The sequence below is a fragment of the Topomyia yanbarensis genome, chromosome 2, assembly GCF_030247195.1.
Source record: "Topomyia yanbarensis strain Yona2022 chromosome 2, ASM3024719v1, whole genome shotgun sequence".
Lineage (NCBI taxonomy): Eukaryota > Metazoa > Arthropoda > Insecta > Diptera > Culicidae > Topomyia > Topomyia yanbarensis.
This window is the reverse complement of record NC_080671.1, coordinates 383,660,191-383,680,898: the sequence shown is the minus strand read 5'-3', so window position 1 is coordinate 383,680,898 and position 20,708 is coordinate 383,660,191. Positions and strand designations below refer to the sequence as shown.

The following is a 20,708-nucleotide window of genomic DNA, read 5'->3' as shown; positions in this document are numbered from 1 at the left end:
CTAACTCTCTGTTCAAAAGCGTGAATAACTTTTGGAACAGTTTTACCGTAAATTTGTTTAGAAAATAGTACATGATTGGTATCTTTTGATAGTAGTGAGAATGATTGCTGCTATTGTACTAATACATTCCGAAAATCTCACTTAATGTAGCTCTATTACTATTTGGATCTTTCTTATATCAGAAAATACGTTTGTTATTGCGAAGATTGTTACTAAATATGTATTATAATAATATAATGATAATTTCACAAAAATCCTGAACCAGAGCTTCCAAAACGGATTTTTCACATTTCGCTGCACACCGATTCCCGAGATTTTAAATTGTCTCATTCGGGAGTCCTGGGATTCTATTCTACATTTTTCAAAAAGTAAGTTTTTCAATAGGAATTCAGCATGGAATAGGTGAACCGATCGACATTTGAAGTGGAATGGCCAATAATATTCTTTTCAACTGGGTCGCGGATTCAAAATTTTTGAGTTTATAATTAAGCGCAACATAAGAAACATAACGACAGAAAAACGAATAATGTAGCAGGAGGAATATACAATCATTTTGAAGGCTATGTTCCAAAAACAGTGGCACTCAATTGTTCATAACAGCATGTGTGTAATAATGGTTCAGTTTCTCGTAGTCGTACATTGATGATGATGATGTGTTACTACCACCTATTGTAGCAAAACAACCGTTTTATTGCAATGGCCTGCTCTTACATTACTACTTGTTCAATCTTTGCCCATTGATCATAGTCAGCTAAACACTGTATGAAGGGCCAAAAAGGAGAAAGGTGCCCGTTGAGCAATTCGCTTACTCGAGAGTAATCACTTTGCTTATACGGTCCACGGGAGTGTTTAAGAATCGCCTTCCAATGTTTAGATCTCATGAATCAACCGAAAAGAAAGCCATTGTGTTGTAGAGCATTCCCAATAGGTGGGGAGAAGAGCCCGCCCTTTATTCACAAAATGTTATCGACAGGAAGTTGGCATTTCCACTCTCCCTGTCCAAATCGTTTCAATCGGGTGCTCTGGTGGTCCCTCCCAGTCCCAATATATTATTATGTTGGTTAGGGCACTGCGAAAATTTTTTTTTTTGAATTCTCAAAGGCCCTCCCTCTCATATTGTGACAAATGTTAAAGTTAGCTCAGATGCCAAATTTCACATCATTTGGACAATTATAGACCCCCGCCCACTTGGCTTGAAATTTTTTGAAATTGGTACTATGGGAAAATATGGAGGAAAAATACATTAAATGCTATAACTCTTGAAATAGCGAACAGAAAATTACAATTTATACCTCTTTTGAAAGGAAATAATCTTAGTATTTGAATGGAGATATTTTTGTTTCCAGTAAAATACGGGAAAGAGGGGTACTGGGTCATTTTGGCCCCAAAATCCCCTATTTTTAATGATTTTTCTGCTTCGTGATGAAAATCATACATATTTTGTAGCTTTTCTAATGTGAAAAAATCCCAAACATCGATCGAAACCTTTTTGACCTTTTTCCGAATACGAGAAGTTGGGTTAAATGGCCTTTTGTCATTCATATTAAACTTCATCATTTTCTCGTGAATATATCTCTATTATTCTTAGCTCAATTTTCATAAACTATACCTTGTTGAACGTATAAAATCCTTAGGATTATAACAAAAATAGATTCGTTACCGGTAAAATTCAGGAACATCAAATTATCTGACATATAGTGTCGATTTCACATTTTTTTTCATAAAAAATGTAACTTGTTGAACGTGTAAAATTTTGAGGAATAAAACAAAAATAAAAATGTTAGAGGTAAAATTCAGAAACATCATTTTTTTTGATATTGACTCTACAAATCTCATTTTTTCATTATTTGTCCTAATACCTCAAATTATCCTATTTTCCAGGAATGAAGATTTTCTCATGTGATCCCTAAGCATATTTTAAACTAAAAGTAGTAAATTAAATAAGAATTTTGTTGTTAAATAGAGTAAATTTATGAAAAAAATGTAACTCTATTTAACAACAAAATTCTTATTTAATTTACTACTTGTAGTTTAAAATATGCTTAGGGATCACATGAGAAAAGCTTCATTCCTGGAAAATAGGATAATTTTAGGTATTAGGACAAATAATGAAAAAATGAGATTTGTAGAGTCAATATCAAAAAAATTGATGTTTCTGAATTTTACCTCTAACATTTTTATTTTTGTTTTATTCCTCAAAATTTTACACGTTCAACAAGTTACATTTTATGAAAATTGATTGAAGAATAATAGAGATATATGCATGAGAAAATGATAAAATTTAATATGTATGACAAAAAGCCCTACAACCCCAACTTCTCGTATTCGGACTAAGATCAAAAGGGTTCCGTTCAATTTCTGAGATTTTTTCACGTTAGAAAAACAACAAAATATGTATGATTTGCATCACGGAGCAGAAAAATCATTAAAAATAGAGGATTTTGGGGACAAAATGACCCAGTACCCCCACTTTCCCGTATGTTCCTAGAAATAAAAATATCTCAATTCAAATACTAAGATTATTTCCTTTCAAAAGAGGTATAAATTATAATTTTCTGATTGCTACTTCAAAAGTTATAGCATTTAATGTATTTTTCCCCCATATTTTCCCATAGTACTAATTTCAAAAAATTTCAAGCCAAGTGGGCGGGGGTCTAGAATTGTCCAAATGATGTGAAATTTGGCATCTGAGCTAACTTTAATATTTGTCACATTTTGGGGGGCCTTTGAGAATTCAAAAAAAAAAATTTTGCAATGCCCTAATGTTGGTAGTGGTACATGTAATATGATTTGGTTTGAAAATTATCAAAATTGTATACATACTCTTGTGGTCTTCACTATCATCAATACCCAATGTGTATCCTCGGCAATGCACTGTAGTGTTCGCATGATACAGTCGCAAATTGGGTCGTTGTCGCGATTTAGCATATCAGAATGCGCCTCTCGTACCCTCAGCTCCATTTGGATTTTTTCTCCGATTCTCACTAGTAGTACGCCTTGTTGATTCCAATTGTCAGTTCTGTTCTCTTGTGTTGTGTATCTATATTTCCAGTACTAATCGTACTGATCGTCGAGGCTACTGGTCAACATTTCAGTCCAGTTTCTGAAATTCCCGTTAGAGATCCTGAATTTGAAGAACTAATAGCGATACTAGTATATTTAGTCTACCTATCCTGAAAGAAGATAATTAGTAATAAATATAAGGTTGTCTTTATAGTTCTGTTTTCGAAGATTCTTCCGCCTACTGAAAATAGAGAATGTAATAAAGGAAAGAAATCGGATTAGATTAGTTAGTTAGTTAGTTGCTCGTAGTCGTACATTGCACCTTAACCCATGTGACGTTTTAAGAGCATCAGACAATCAAGCGGAATGATAGTAGCGGTAGGAAACAAGGTTTTGCATGACCATGGTATTGGACCAATTCAAACGTCAACCCAACATTTCGGTTCAAGTTTCAATTCATTTTGAGCAAAATCAATGAAATTTTTTCTACAACACGTTTAGAAAGTTCGAAAGGCACCAAGCAGAAGCGGTAACCACCATGTTGGCAAAATTTGCACAAGGAAGCTCTACAGAAAGTGGAAGAAATAGATGTTGAAATTCGGAACACAATCCTTGTTTGGCAAGCGATCAGCACCTGTGGCAAATTTTCATTTCTTCATCACATCAGGGATTGTGAATGGAGAAATGTACATCAAAACCTCTAAAAATGACTCCTGAACTTCTTGAGGTCTCACGATACTTTCGCGTCCAGATTAGGCATTTTCCACTATGCCGTCGTAGTACCAGTACCAATTATGTTATTTTTGTACGATACTCCGCCCTATTAAAAATATTTTACGCCATCATAATCAGGAAACAGAATATACTGGCTCAAATGGAACGTATCCCGTAGATAGTCGAGGAATTGGGCCTCACGGCGGCGTGCATTCTATGTGTTTCCTATTTCGACTGTTTCACATGACTGGTATGTTTATGTTTGAGTTTACATTTTGTATAATACAGTTATGACCCGTTTTTATCAACCAACCGAAACATTTGGTTGATAAAACGGGGAAATTGATAAAATTGGGAAATTTTTTTTATCTTCATTTTTTCATCCTACATAATTAGAGGCAACCTGAGAACTATCTCAATTTAGTTTTAGTTTGCAGAAACAACAAACCTAATGCCCTATCAGTGCAAAAAATGTATTAAACGAACTGTCCTACAGTTGTCTAATCCAACTTCCAAGCATAGGATCGATCTGAAATTTTGCAGATAGCCTCATTATAAATGACAATGTATTCTGTCAACGAAATTTAACAGTAAATCTACTTAAAAGCGCGATGTAGAAATTATTCTTTGATTAATTAAGCACAGAGCGGTGATGGTTCATTGCCATTCTATGCTAGGGCATTTCAAAAAATACTCATTTTTGAATTCTCAAAGGCTCCTCTCTCATATTGCGACAAATGTCAAAGTAAGCTCAGTTGCCAAATTTCATATCATTTAAATAATTCTAGACCCCCGCCCACTCCACTTGCTATTTCTGAAATTGGTATTAGGGACCATCCATAAATGACGTAGCATTGTATGGGGTAGGGGGAAGTTTTTTTTTTGTGATGATGTATGACGACAGGGGGTAGGGGGTCATGTCATGCTACGTAGCTTCTTTAAAGGTGAATAGGGGTTGACCTGATGTCACGACAATCTTACCCGTTTAATCTAAATGTTAAAATTACTCATATTACATTTAAATTTTTTACCGGAACAAGGGGGGGGGGAGGTTTACCATCAAGCTACGTAATTATCAGAGGGGGGGGGGTATTTAGAGGTTTGTGACGAAATGCTACGATGGACGAGGAGGGTGTTAAAAATCACCCAAAAATGCTTTTCCCTTATGGGAAAATATGAAGAAAAAATATATTAAATGCTATAACTTTTGCAGTAGCACTCCAAAAATTACAAATGATACCTCTTTTTAAAGGATATCCCCTATTTTAATCATTTTTTTGCTCCGTGATGCTAATCAAACACTAACTGGAAGAACGACCACTTTGTTTTCAACAGATGGAGATGGCTTTTGGTCACGGTTTTAGCAAATATTATTTTATTTTGTCTATCGCCTACGTTTCAAAGGAGTTAAGCATTCATCTTCAGGGCAGAAAAGGGTTACAATAATATCATAGTCAAGTGATTTTGAACATTGTTTTGAGATTCAATGTTCAAAATCACTTGACCATGATATAATTGTAACCATTTTTTGCCCTGAAGATGTAGACCTTTGAAACGTAGGCGACAGACAAAATAAAATAATATTTGCCAAAACCGTGACCAAAAGCCATCTCCATCTGTTGCTAATCTTACATACTTTGCAGTTTTTCTAATATGAGAAAATCTCAGAAATCGAACGGAACGTTTTTGACCTTTGTCCGAATATGAGAAGTTGGGATTATAGAGCCTTTTGTCATTCATTTTAAACTTTATCATTTTCTCGTGGTTTAAATTATTCTTCAATCCATTTTCATGAAATGTAAAATTGTTGAAAATAGAAAATTTTTAGGAATAATACAAAAATAGATTCGTTACCGGTAAAATTCATAAACATCAAATTTTTTTGACGGACGACTTTTAGTTTTACTAAAATTGGAAATGGATGTGTTTACCATGCTGTAAGTTTTTGGAAACGACGACAGTGATGAATAGTTTTTCAGGATCGATCTCATTATTGTAAATTGTTATTGAAAATATCGTACCCTTCTTTTATTTAATGAAACTTTCTCTTTCCACAAACTTAATATTTAAATTTTTGGTTATTTATTAGTGTGACAATTATGCGTTGAATTTCAACAATGGGACAAGCAGATTTTATATATTTTCGGGCTTTTCGTCATCAAACAATATTCGGTATCAGATTTCAGATTTGGAACAGGCACACCTATCTCCATAGAGATGGCCGGGTTGAACCTGACTCTGTGCCTTTCGTTTCGGTTGGTATGTTCCTACTTACTAGTAAATAGGTCAATCTGCTTGGGTGATATAGGAGATAACAAAAGAGAATCTTGTTAGCTGATTCAATTCGAAGTGTGTTTAGTGATGACTCGAGCGCGCTGGCAGAGGATCGTTTTATAGGGGTAGACAAACTAGAGAACAGATATGATATTCTTAGAGACAAATATAGTTTTTGGTTTAAATTTTGTTTGCAGTTTGGCATGAACTGCAACATTAAAAACAATATTATTAAGCATACAATACTTACTGAATACGGCGTCTCTTTCAATTGTTCCGTTTTCCACGGATAATATGTGAAAGTTTGTTAGTTTATCACGGCTTAAACACTCAGCCCTTGATTTTTGTTTTGAAAATTTAAGCAAAATATGATTCTAGTTCATCAATTAACTTAAATAGGACCAAAATTGGGTAAACTATCCTACATTTCGACCACTACCTAACAGTGCAGGACCCAATACCTTGATTGAATATAATTGGAAAATCGTAGGCTTGAATTGCTGGTATAAAAGAATGAGTTAAAGGGGGGTTGATAAAATCGGGTACAAAAAGTTAATAAAATCGGGGGTGCATAAAAACGGGGGTGTATAATATAGGGCCGAAACTGTATTGCAGTCTAAATGATATAGCATTTGCTTTTCATCTTTGATGAGCTACGCTGGTAGATGGTTGCATTTCTGTGTGTGGCTGATTATGAATGAACTCCTAAAAGTTGTGGTAGTGAATTATTAAAATGAATTGTGTTGCTCATATTAATAGGTTCGAGTAATTTCGCCACGTTTGTTTGTTAAAGTAACAATAAAGGTATTGAACATTTGTACTTTCGAAAAATGAAAAGGCTAATAATTGTTATTCATTTTTTTCCTTCGGTCTCTTTTTGCACTGAGTACCCATCATCGATACCAGAGAGGCGACTCTACCATCAAAACTCTAGACTTGCCACTTAACTACCGGCGCCGTCTATGAGATACAAATTCGTTGAATATGAAAATATTATTGTTACTTAAAATGTATTTGTTTGCTATCTTCGCCTTTCAGAACAGTTCACTATAAAAGAAAGCACAAAAATTCTGTCAGAATATATAACAAAAATCTATCTCACAATTTGTGCATGAAGAGACACTATTCCAAAGAATCGTTCTATTCCTGCAGCGAAAAATGCGAATTTCTAAAGTGAATGAACCTCGAATCACGCACTTAGACTCAACATAATATCGATTGATTTCAATGGCTGCAATATTCAATATTGTCATCCGTAAATGTAGTTGAACTTTGAATGAAAACATGTGGCTTTTTTTAAGCTGGCAATTGACTTTTTCCAGCTGCATCATATCAGGAACAGCAAAAAATTGAGAATGGCATTGTACGAATCAATGAAACTTTTGCAATTCACATAGTCCTCATCCAGTAACAGATTGACTATTATTGGCATATTGCTAAATATTTTTCCTAGATTGTCATAGTGTAATGATTGAATGAGTCGTCGACATTGTAGTCTTGACGTTACTCCATCATTCCTCATTGTTTACGGAGGCACTCTTCAGCCTCAAGCAACGTCCTGCAACTATGAACGTCATATTATAATGGGGTGGAAATAGCGCAGCTGGTAATTCCATTACACTGTACGCGGCTCACCTGAGTTCGAGCTCCCTCAACCACATATAGTGTGTTAGGCCTTTTGCCAGGTTCGGTCAGATTGGTCAGAAATGTTAATATCTTTTAAAAATCTACCAAATTATTCTTCCGTTTTTCGACGGTACCTGGACATTTACAATGCTACCTATAGTGATGGAAATCTAATTTTTTTTCTTTATATATTTTGATTCCTAATACTTTCACATGGTGGAATGATTTGACTTAAATTCGAAAAATAAATCTCAAGGTGGCTTAGATGGCTCCCTGACACTGGGGATCATTTTTAAATAATCTTACTCTACAGCAGTTTATACCCGTTCAATTATTGGGGCCCTCAGCTCAGTTGTGCCCAGGGGCCCTGAGTGGTCTTAAGACGGTTCAAGTCTAGATCTGTTCAATTTTAAACTCTAGTGTGTCGGTACACAGACTAAGGCGCTAGATAGATTAGCCAGTTATCGAATGTTCGATCCCCACTCAGTAAGGATTGCCAGTTTTAGCAGGATTCTTGTTCCATCTCTCCATTTTTTCTGTAGGCTGAGAAGCGTATGAAAACAGTGCTTTTCTATGATTTGATACCGCTTACACGAATAGATTTTGTTACAATATTTCTTACCGAAATATAAAGAAGTGAAATAAATTGCATTGGATAATTTTGAGTTTTAGCATTGACAACAAAGCTAGAAAGCTGAAAATGCAGTTATCCCAAGCTATTCCATTTTTCAATTCATGACATTTTTGTGCACAGATCACCTTAGTGTATCAAACAGAATTTATAGCAGACTTGCAGAATTGGAGACCATCACTCTCTACACATAAAAAAATCTGAATTTAATCGGGAACGTAATTCAATCGGACGAATTTCCCGAAATGACTCATTATTACCGCTTTCCGTTTCTTTTAATTGTAGTGATGCGACGTAAAATTATATTTAAGAACGCTTCTAAAAGGCTTTTAAATGTAGTAAAATTATGTGGTTCATGAGATATTGCGAATTTTACCCCCTAATAGACTCACAGCAAAATAATTTTGTCACACGAAAATATGCTCACACCGTATCTACCATAGTTTGGTTCTTGCAGTGGCTAACAAAAACAACGTTTAACACCCTCTGTAGGACTGTGCAGAAGATAATCGGTTTGTTTATTTGCTGTTCTCCGTGCAGTTTAAGCTTGCACAGAGAATGCGCAAAATTCACAAACGAAAAAAGCAGTTTTTTTTCCACACCGTATGTCAGATCTTCATGAAAATCAATCAGCAGTACTGTAACAACATTCTACACACGCTGATTGATTTTTATGAAGATCTGACATACGGTGTGGAAAAAAACTGCTTTTTTCGTTTGCGAATTTTGCGCATTCTCTATGCAACCTTAACGTGTGAATATTTATTTTTCTGCTTTCAAAATGTGCACGAAAGTCTATCTATAGACGCAACAGGCAATACAACGTCATGTAAAATTAAACACTAACGTACACACAGAGTCGTAGCGTGGTCTTCTGGCGCCCTTGGCGGAATCTCAATTTTGCGCCCCTTTGGTGTTTACTTTGGCTTTCTTTTTCAATTCAATAATTCAATAATTTGTGTACATGCATGACACACCTACCCCCTACTTCATTCATATTTGACTGTCGTTCATTTCATGTAAATACCACTAATCTTTTACTGTATATTTTTACTGTATATTTATGAAATCATGACGCTAGGTGTTTGCAGGCGACAGAGGGAGCGTCTGTTCAGAAGACTCTATACTAGGGTGCCAGTCGACATTGCACGGATTTCTAAAACATTCGGCATAGAAAAAAACAGCATACTCAAACTCAGATCCCATCTCAATTCAATTTTTTTTTACTTGTATCATAAAGGCATTTTTTCAACACTACAGAAAATCTCGACGCTTCATGACAGTGTTCGATTGCGCTCAAATTTTGCATGGGGAATTTTTTTCAAGATGCAATACTTTTGAGGTGTGCACAGTTTGAAAATTCCGGATGACCATAAATATTGGCACTCTACCGTATATCAAATATACTGCAGAGACAATTTTAGGAACTCTGAACTGATTGGTTGATTGTTGATTAGGGTGCATATCATTAGATCATTAGATTTCAATTACCAGGCCACGGGCCGTCATGGCGTTTCGGTTATATGCCAGACAGCATCCACCCATCTTTTTGCAAAAGCAAGTGCACCAAAAATACTTTTATGATCTATTGCTGATTAAGTTTTTCGCATATTCTTCGATCCAGTTTCTAACAAAATGAGTTGCATCCAGTCATATATCGAGTGAAAACTGATGACCATATTATTCCTGTATTCAGACTTGTCCCCATGATTTCTGTCTCTTCCTTCATATTCAACAGTTTTCACTTTACATCTGGCTCTAGGCCAGTGCATAAATGAGCTCTTCTGAAATGACCCAAATGATTCTAAAATGGATGTCGAACAGGATTCGTCATCACTCCGAGTTTCCATTTAAAATCAAACACATTGAACTGGGTTCGCCGTATCCGATCTTCTTACGGATCAAAGATAGTCCGCTAAGCATTCTAATAATCCGCAAGACGCAAAAATATTCAGCTGTGCCAGAAAGCTGGAAAGTTCGCTTCGATATGCTCAGAATTGTGATATTTTATCTAAAGCAAACAAATGACACTACTGGCGACAACTCTTTTATGAAGAACTAACGCGTTTACATACCCGCTCACAAAGTCGAGATCAATGGTGTAGGTATCGATTCGAACTTGACATGCGTGGATCTACTGAAGTACGGGATTGGCTATTTCAAAAACCCTTTGGTCCAGTGAGTGACGATTTTGAATGTTAATCGCACCATTTTTAGCACAGTTAGTGCATAAATCACGAGTTCTTAGTTGACGGCTTGGTATATAAAATTTTATTTGCGAAAGTAATGATGTGGATTGTATACGTTGAAAAATAATGTCGTTGATAAAGCAAAACATGGCAAATTCTCGGCGTCCTTTGAGTGTTTGTTTATTAATGAGCATGCAACGTGCTTTATACGATGAAAAAAGAAATGTCGTCCAGTTTAGTCTCCGAAGTATAAAAGAAATTGTTCTTGGACTGATTCGATGCGCTCTTCGTACAGGACAGTGCATGGGTTACATACTACTCTGCAATATTCCAAAATTGGCCTGAGATATGTATTGTATAATGATTTAATTATGTAAGGGTCTTCAAAATTATACCTGAAGCGTTAAATAAATCCCAGCATACTATTTGCTTTATTTCTTATTATATTGTAATGTTCCACAAATGTGAGCTTAGAGTCTAAGATTACGCCTAAGTCTCGCACAATTTTACATTTTTCTACAAGTTGGTTTCCTTAGTGTATGTCTATGGGAATATTTGAATTTTTTCTGCTGAAGGTTATTAAGTTACATTTCTTTACGTTAAGTTGGAGTAGATTTATGCTATACCATATGTGGAATAGGTTGATTTCGTTTTGGAATACTTTGGCGTCTTTGATATTTCTTATTTCCATGAAAAGTGTCGCGCTGTCTGCATATATATGCACTTTTAGATGTTTGAGTATAAAGGTAAGGTCATTTACGCACAAAATAAAAAGAAGAGGGCCTAAGTGGGATCCCTGGAGTACGCCATACGGTGATACGGCGGAATTGCTATTTTTCAAGAGAAATCTGTCGTTTTATGAGTAGAAAGCCCCCTTAATTGAAAAATTATCCCAAAAACTCAACGTAGGGTTTAGGTATTTTTAACATAGAATGTGTATGCAAAGTTTGAAATAAATCGGTCAAGTAGTTTTTGAATGGCAGTTAACACCGCAAATCGTGTTTTTCCAGACACATTCCACAAAAAACTGCGCTACCGAATCTCTTATAGATATTTTTGCATGAAAGAATTACAGAATGTTATTGAAATGGTTTAGTACAAAAGTTTTCATCAATTCGCTTCACCCATCTTTCTAAAAAAATAGCAAAAAACTTATTTTTAACGCTGAAACCCTTACCCCCCCCCCCCCCCCCCTTAAAACATCGTTTCCGTGCTCAAAATTAATAGCGTCTAAACAGTTAACTTTAGTTGTATAGTTTGTTCGGAGAAGTTCTTGTCTTTATGATTGCGCATTTAAAGGAATATATTATTTGGTGATTAATTCATCTGTAAGTGATATACGAAGTTTATTTTTTGAACTAATTAAGTTAAAAAAGTTATGCCTTCGGCAAAGTTGTAGAAAATATTACTGCAAAACATATTACCGAAAATACTATATATCTAACTTTGATAGTTTCCGAGTTATGGAATAGGTTATATGGAAAACCCATTAAAATTAATTTTTTCATATTAACTTTTATAGTCATTCTCCTAGGGTCTTCCATAAAGTTGTTTGTGGTGTCAAATCTCATATTTTTGCGAAATAAAGTAACTTTTTATCTGTTGTATTAAAAGAAATTCTTCAAATTTTGCGATATTTAATTTTTCCGCTTTAATAATTCTACAAGGATGAAAGAGGAGCAAACAACATCATAAGATGCTGAAAGTACTAGCTTTTTACTAAAAGAGATTATAACTACTAGAGTGGGCAAAGCGCTATTGTCTCCATGTATTCACGGACTGAAGCATGTTGTATCCCATTACTTTAACACGTGTGTTCCCCGGGCAATATGTGTCAAACTAATGGCCCTAGCATATGTGAAAGCGAGATGATAAATTGTCAGTGTTAGCAGAATATTCGAAAATTGTCAGACTTTTACAGACATATTGAACATTATGTTACAGACATTTCACCAAAACATTTCGCACCCTTACTTATCAAGAATGCCGCTAATAGCTCTAGAAAATGCTTTTCATTCAAATCGTGTCTGCTGACACCTAATTATGCATACTATTTCACTAATGGTATACATTACACAGCGTTTGATACATTGCGAAATCAAGCTCAAATCTGCATACATAATGAACCATAATTGATTGCAATCACTACAATTCAGATTTCCATCACCACTCACCATTGAACAGATTGAATTTCCGCACAGTGGAAAAGTTTTGCATTCCACCACTTCGGGAAATTTGTTTTATTATAGTTTACCTACTCGTTCTCTTAGATCCATTCACAAGAGTAAGGCGTTATTTTGCGTAGCCACGTGCAGCCCACCCAACAGATGTCGGTAATAAATTCCTCAATCCTGCAACAACGCCTTGAGAAAACTTCACAGCAGCGTAGTAGTGGTGGGCTAGTGAAAACTTTTCAAGAGAAACACAGCTTCAAACCCCTAAACACAAGCGCTTTTGTGAAGAGGGGGAAGGATTGCTACAGATTCAAACAGGAGCAAACAAAGCATACCCAAATACATTGTACACAAACACAATTCCCTTCCGATTGGTTGGTTTATGCAGATTTTCCAGTTCTAAAACCTGAACGGTCCAGCGGAAAGCTAGTCGTTCCCGTGACCAGAAACAACATGGACATCGCCAATCTGAGATTAGATAAGGGCCCGTCAAGGTAACGCTGAATGAATTGTAGCAGCTAGCAGCCTGTCTAGATTGCTTTGGATTGGTGGTGTGGTTCTCAAACAGCTATTTTCAGTGGAACTGAAGGCGGCTCCAGGTAGCTTCAGAAGGGCGGTATTCCGAGACCAATTTTAGGAATGTTTTGTTGCCATTTTGTCTGTTGATGGGGAACGAAAATAACAATTGACGGCGGCGGCGGTACCGTACCTTTGACCTTTTCTAATTTAACTGTACCCTTTTGCGCGCGGCTTGATTGGGTTAAGTGGGGTCAAGAAAGATAGGTCTGTTCTTTTGTTCTTGGTAAGAGTTTAATGCTATTTGGTTGGGTTGAAATCAGGATGGGGGTGTGCCTCTTGCTAAAGGTGGGGGTATAGGGATTTATGGTGACCGTAATACAACAGTAAAAGAATCACTTTGGTTTCAAGACGTTTGAATGGGTACTGAAGTATATCATAAATGTAAATCATAATCCGGAAGATGGAAAACCGTAGACCTGCCGTATATTGAATCCAACAGATTCAGAACTTATTGGGATCATAAATGGTTAACAATACTGGTAAGTAATATAATCAAAAAAATACTTGGATGTTAATCTAACAAATTTATCAATTTTAATGAGAATACAAAAAAATTAAATTTACATTTTCATGGGTCATTTGTACTGTAGATTGAAACGTTCAAGATTGTAAAATCTAATACAGACCATATTTTCATATATGCATCAATTGTTTTTGCGAGCACACGTGGAGAATTTTCATTTTAATATTGTCTGTATTGCTGAATGATGGATTTTACTGCCACAAGTGCAAATTGCTAGCCATAGAAGAGATTTATAGAAGATCAACGTCTCTATAGAAGCAATAATATTTTTTGAAAATTCTAATAAGTTTTCATTTTCGGCAAAGTTGTTAACAACATTCTGGGCAAATTATTGATTATTGGTTCTACAATATGGGTGAAATATCGATTTGAATAAGCGGCGATGGTTCAAAGTAGTCCTTCCATACTAGTTTCGATACATGCTCTAAATGCTATGCGCAAAGCTGACAAGCAATCGATCGTCTCCGAAATTTGCATATTCATTTGGGACCACCGAAGGAGTTTCAAATTTGCTGGCATATGACGAGCCACTGTAATACCGCCTATCCATTTGAAAACATTAGCTAGAGCACCTATCTTTGTTCAACGCATTGGATGAATTATGGCAACATAAAACATGGGTTCGTCGACCACTCTGCTGGCAGTACCATAGCTTGGAACAGCTTCAGTCTACCCATCAAAGCGCCAAACAGACGAAACTATTTCGCAGGGTTATTTTAAGAGAATGTTTACAAAGTTCACTTTATGCAGCTGTTAGCGCTGCTCCCCGGTCCGAACAATACGTGATTCAACTTTCTGCCTTTTTTCAGTCTACGTTCAAAGAGCTTTGAGCATTTGAAAAAAATAACTGCTACTCATAGGGGAAAACAGTTCCATGTTTTTCATCGTTGAGTGATCACAAGTATTCAAAAGTTATTTTATCATCCTCGGCAAAAATGCTTGCAACCCTTCGCCTCTCCCAAGCGACCAACTGTGATAATCCCCACCATTGGGTGGGAGGAAAACTTTGCTTCGACTCTAATCTCGACAAGTTTTTTTTTCTTATCTGCTCTCGAGCACGCATACAATCGAATGATGCACACCACCCCTAAACACCTGTGTACCTGCACCGATAGCGTCAGCAAAAGCGAAAAAAAACACTCGAACTTTTGTTGGCAAAGAGCCGGAAGCAAAATACTGGAAACTTTGTGCGGAAAAATATCTTTCAAATAAGCTTCCCAGTAGGTAACAGTGAGCTCCGCCGCATCACTGAAAATCGGTATCTTTGCGCTACGCTAACTGCCACTAAAACTGTTTTCCGCTTTTCCCCTTTGCGTTGGCTTGGTACATACAGTTTGCGCGGATTATAAGCGTTAGGTAGATCCAGTACAGAACAGTGCACACGAGAGTGAATTCCGCGAGTTGGAGAGTGAATTTCATTGTTTTCGAGTGAAGAAATATACTGTAGCATGCAGCTTTTGTTTTGTTTTGTTTTTCTCTCGGCTGCTGAATCGTTTAGGATAGGAAAAATATTGCATCGTGATGCCAACATATCTAAAACGTTAGATATCATATTTGAAACAGAATTCGGTATACAATTATTAAAAGAATCTTCAAAACAATTAAATTGGGTTGTTTGACTTTCACTTAATACCAAATTGATAAAGGTTAAAATATCAATGAACGCCGAATAGCGCAATTGACCAGTATATGCATCCCGTAAAAATAATTACTGTACCAGATACGTTTTGAATTACTTCAAAGTAATTCATATAAGGCTCACCATATTGCGAATACTACAGATGTACTTCATCATTTAATTTAACTATTAAACTACCATACTAATTTGAGTTGTACTATATGAAAGATGAGAAAAGAAAATTTATCTTACATTACCCTCGCCGAAAACCCGACGTGGGCGAAAAGTTGAAAATCGCCGTTTGAGCAGGTTCCCGGACAAACGATTTATCTTGTCACTGTCCTAGGTGGCATCTCAAGTAAATTCAAGTTTGTTTTCGCCGATAAATTCGCCCGGAAACTGATGATCTGGCAAGGAATTGGCAGCTGTGGACCCAAAACCAAGTCTTTCAGAACCAGGAATTTATACATTCCTTCGTTGAGTTTTACAATGGTCCAATTGGCTGCACAACTAGTTTCGGTGACTGGCTTCGATCGTGGCCGGTGCATCATCTTGTTGCTGTTCAATTTGAGACTGTTCGATCTTATTCCTTTTCGAACAACTCTGGAGTTCCTCAAGGCAGTACACTCGGACCTCTGCTATTTTCGGGGTTTGTAAACGACGTTACCGATATCTTAAATTCTTAGTGCCACAAACCATTCTGGTTACTGCAGTGTTCTATGAAGGTTTAATGTGCAGTGGAAGTGAATTTTAGATTACAAGCTTACTTGCCTTCGTCAGCTCTTAGTCAGTCAGTTAGACGAAAAATATCAGTCAGTTAGTTCGAAAAATATTGGGCAATTATCAAGCGGAAGCATAAGAAATACTTAATACACGACTCAGAACACTACATAAATGGCTCGATGTTGCACAAAATGGCCGCTGACCAATCTTGTGACGGGCTCTCGACGTGGGTGTGCAGGATCACTTTTCTTTTCCCTTATTCCATCTATTTTGCCTTTCTCATATAGAAAGGTTATTCAATCGCTCTAAAAATCGTCAACCTATTTTTTTTTTTTGGCTTGTATAGGCTTAGGTAGGAGTATGCAGTAAGAGGTTGCTACATTAAAATTATAACTAGTTTAAAATTTCTTAACGGATCTTCCTCCTTGATTCGCCGCTGGTTTCAAGCGATGTTTCATTGTCGACACATAGTATCTCAAAATTTCGGCTGTCGATCCTCTGTATGTACTATGCGCAAATCGTACTGAATATGTGATATACATTTCCACCTTTGGACTGAACATAATGAGCCATGGAATCATAGTTTGGACAAATGGTCGGTGTTAAGTCAGAGCGGACTGACAAAATATTGATTTCGAGAAAAACGAGTTTAAAGTTTGAATCGCAGCATCCTTTACATTATGATTGGAAATTAATTTTTGCCATAATTCTTGTTTATTGTTACATATTTCAAATCTGGCAAGAGTCGAATGTAGCTGACGAAATTCTTTATCCAATGCTATAATTATCTCATTTTTTGATGTTTTGCGACTTAGTCCGGTCTGACTTAACACCGACCAAATGAGAAAGGCACAATTGCACCACTAGGTGGATTGAAACAGGTTTTTCCCACATAGTACACTATCAAAACAATACAAATCCGACTAGAATAAATTTGTGTTCAGATACTATGTAAATCAGTCTTTAGTGCATACCATGAAATCCTGAATGATTTTATAACTTCTTCCCATTTATAGTATTAAACAGGTCAATCATTCGTATGAAAACATCGAATATATAGAGTAGGGAATTGCGAAAATTTTTCTTTTTTAATTCTCAAAGAAGGCCCTCTCATATTGTGCCCTCGGCATGATACAGTACCTTGATGTGGTCCGGGGGCTTTTCCACCGAAGCAGTATTACAGTGATTATATCACAGAAACTTGGGATACGATTATTTTCTTTAAAACGTTAGATATATTTGGAACAGAATTCGGTATACAATTATTAAAAGAATCTTCAAAACAATTAAATTAGGTTGTTTGACTTTCACTTAATACCAAATTGGTAAAGGTTAAAATATCAATAAACGCCGAATAGCGAAATTGACTAGTATATGCATCCCGTAAAAATAATTACTGTACCAGATACGTTTTGAATTACTTCCAAGTAATTCATATAAGGCTCACTATATTGCGAATACTACAGATGTACTTCATCATTTAATTCAACTATTAAACTACCATACTAATTTGAGTTGTACTATATGAAAGATGAGAAAAGAAAATTTATCTTACATATTTCACGCCGAAAACCCGACGTGGTCGAAAAGTAGAAAATCGCCGTTTGAGCAGGTTCCCGGACAAACGTTTTATCTGGTCCCTGTCCTAGGTGACATCCCAAGTAAATCCAAGTTTGTTTTCGCCGATAAATTCGCCCGGAAACTGATGATCTGGCAAGGAATTGGCAGCTGTGGACCCAAAACCAAGTCTTTCAGAACCAGGAATTTATACATTCCTTCGTTGAGTTTTACAATGGTCCAATTGGCTGCACAACTAGTTTCGGTGACTGGCTTCGATCGTATCTCGTGCATCGTCTTGTTGCTGTTTAATTTGAGACTGTTCGATCTTATTCCTTTTCGAACAACTCTGGAGTTCCTCAAGGCAGTACACTCGGACCTCTGCTATTTCCGGGGTTTGTAAACGACGTTACCGATATCTTAAATTCTTAGTGCTACAAACCATTCTGGATACTCCCAATGGCTGGAGTGTTCAGATTATGAAGGTTTAATTTATTCCAAATTACATTGTCAATGTTTGTCTTACTACAAACACCGTCGAATATAACGTATGGACTACATTAAAAACCTTGAAGTGCATTTTGAATTACAAGCTTGCTTACCTTCGTCAGCTCTTAGTCAGTCAGTTAGACGAATAAAATTTGCCAAATACAAATTCTGCCTATTCGAAAAATATTGGGCAATTATCAAGCGGAAGTACAAGAAATCCTTAATACACGACTCAGAAATTGCTCGATGTTGCACAAAATGGCCGCTGACCAATCTTGTGACGGGCTCTCGACGTTTATTTTTCTGTATTCCATCTATTTTGCCTTTCTCATATAGAAACATTATGCAATCGCTCGAAAAATCGTCAACCTAATTTTTTGTATGCAGTAAGGGGTTGCTACTTTCAAATTATAACTAGTTTTAAATTTTATAAATACAGATCGTCCTCGTTGATTCGCCGCTGGTTTCAAGCGATGTTTCAGTGTCGACACATAGTATCTCAAAATTGTGGCTGTCGATCCATTGTTTGAACTATGTGCAAATCGTACTGTATATAATATACATTTCCACCATTTTACTGAACATAATGAGCCATGGAATCACAGTTTGGACAAATGAGAAAGGCACAATTGCACCACCAAATCCGACTAGAATAAATTTGTGTCCAGATACTATGTAAATCAGTCTTTATTGCATACCATGAAATCCTGAATGATTTTATAACTTCTTCCCATTTATAGTATTAAACAGGTCAATCAATCGTATGAAAACATCGAATATATAGAGTAGGGCATCGCGAAAATTTTTCTTTTTAAATTCTCAAAGAGGGGCCTCTCATATTGTGCCCTCGGCATGATACTGTACCTTGATGTGGTCCGGGGGCTTTTCCACCAAAGCAGTATTACAGTGATTATATCACAGAAACTTGGGATACGTTTATTTTCTTTTTAGTTAAGCTACATTGTGATCAATTTTAGTACTTAACTTGGCGACCTTTATTGTCCACTGCCATGGTCAAATAATATACAATGTGGGTTTAGAGCCCAATTCCCTCTGGAGGCACCTTTCTTTTATTGCTACATTTTAAATTGGATCTATGCTAACACTCGCTAACACAAATTGTTTATTCTCTCATATACACTCACAATCTCTCATTCCAAACGTACAAACGTGGCCTTCGCGATAACACAAACCTGGTCACGAATCCGAACGCCCGCGGTCTCGTCAACATTCAAACACCCCGGAAATTAAATGAACGTTTACACCTAAAAATTTACTAACGCGTTCTCGAGCATCAACCCACCGCTCGCGCAATCATGGATCGGTGACGGCCAGAAGTCTCAACTCCTGATCCTAGCAATCCAAACTCATGCCTTCATTAGGACCAATAGAAATAAAAACTAGACACGCGATCATTGAAGAACACGCGATCATTCGAATGGCCATACGCTTATAATAATGTGTCCACGCGAAGTTACATACAAACTAGCACACGCGACAAAAACGTCAACATACAAACGCTCGAGTCCTTCGCGATCATCCACGCACAACCACACACACGATCTCGTAAAAGGGATAATACCACGGTGACTAAGTGAACGGTTTAGTACTTATAAATTGACAAACGCGGTCTCTAGAGTGAACCTCCAAATGCCCGTGTTCGCGCGATCATGAATTGGTTTCGTCCGGAAGCCCCTATTCTCGGCCCTAGTTGTTTAAGTCCAATGCCTTCAGGTAGACTAACCAAAAAGATGATGCGCATATCCACTAAACTACACGTTCCATGGCGACACAAAAATCGAATTTATACACACGAAGTCACATAAACGCGATAAACAAACATACAAATGCTTGTGCCCTTCGCGATCATCCACACAACCTACACTCGTGCTCTCGCAGATAATATGAACGTCTCAGCACTTATAAACATTCAAAAGCGATCTCTAGCGTAAATCTACAGTCCTCCGCACTCGCGCGAGCATGAATCGGTCACGTCCGGAAGTCTCTATCCTCGATTCCAGTCTAGGTCCATGCCTTCAATTGAATAAACTATACAGAAAGCTCTCATATCCACTGGACAACACGTGCCATGGCGTCATGACCGGGAACTCTAGTGATATGGGGTAACTCACTCCCTGTTAGAATGTGATCCGTACATCTAAAACTAAATATCAGAATGATGGTCCGCGTGGCCATCCAAGAACAGACGCGAATATGTGAATGGCCACAAGGTAACAAAATCGAATTTATTAACGCGAAGTCACATAGACGCAAGCACACGCGACAAACACGTCAACATACGAACGCTTAAGCTCTTCGCGATCATCTACGCACACCTACGTTACGAATCAGTCACGTCTGGAAAAGTTTACCCTTCATTCTAGCAACTTAAGTCCATACATTCAGTTGTACCAATCAAAAAATAAAGCTCACATCCACTAGACAACACGTTCCATGGGAACTCTAGTGATATGGAAGAACCCACTTTGTTCTAGAATCTGAACCGTATACGAAAAATGAAGTATTAGATTCACGGTATACGCGCGGTCATTCTGGAACACGCGAATATGCGAAAGGTTCAAATATAAAATTTCTACACGCGAAGTTA

General features: G+C 36.8%; 1 protein-coding gene across 2 annotated transcripts in view; it reads left to right on the top strand.

The window, feature by feature from the left end:
• Positions 1 to 20,708, top strand: part of LOC131684694 (B-cell receptor CD22) — a 1,114,748-nt gene that overhangs the window by 615,791 nt on the left and 478,249 nt on the right. The gene's annotated exons all lie outside the window — the stretch shown is intronic.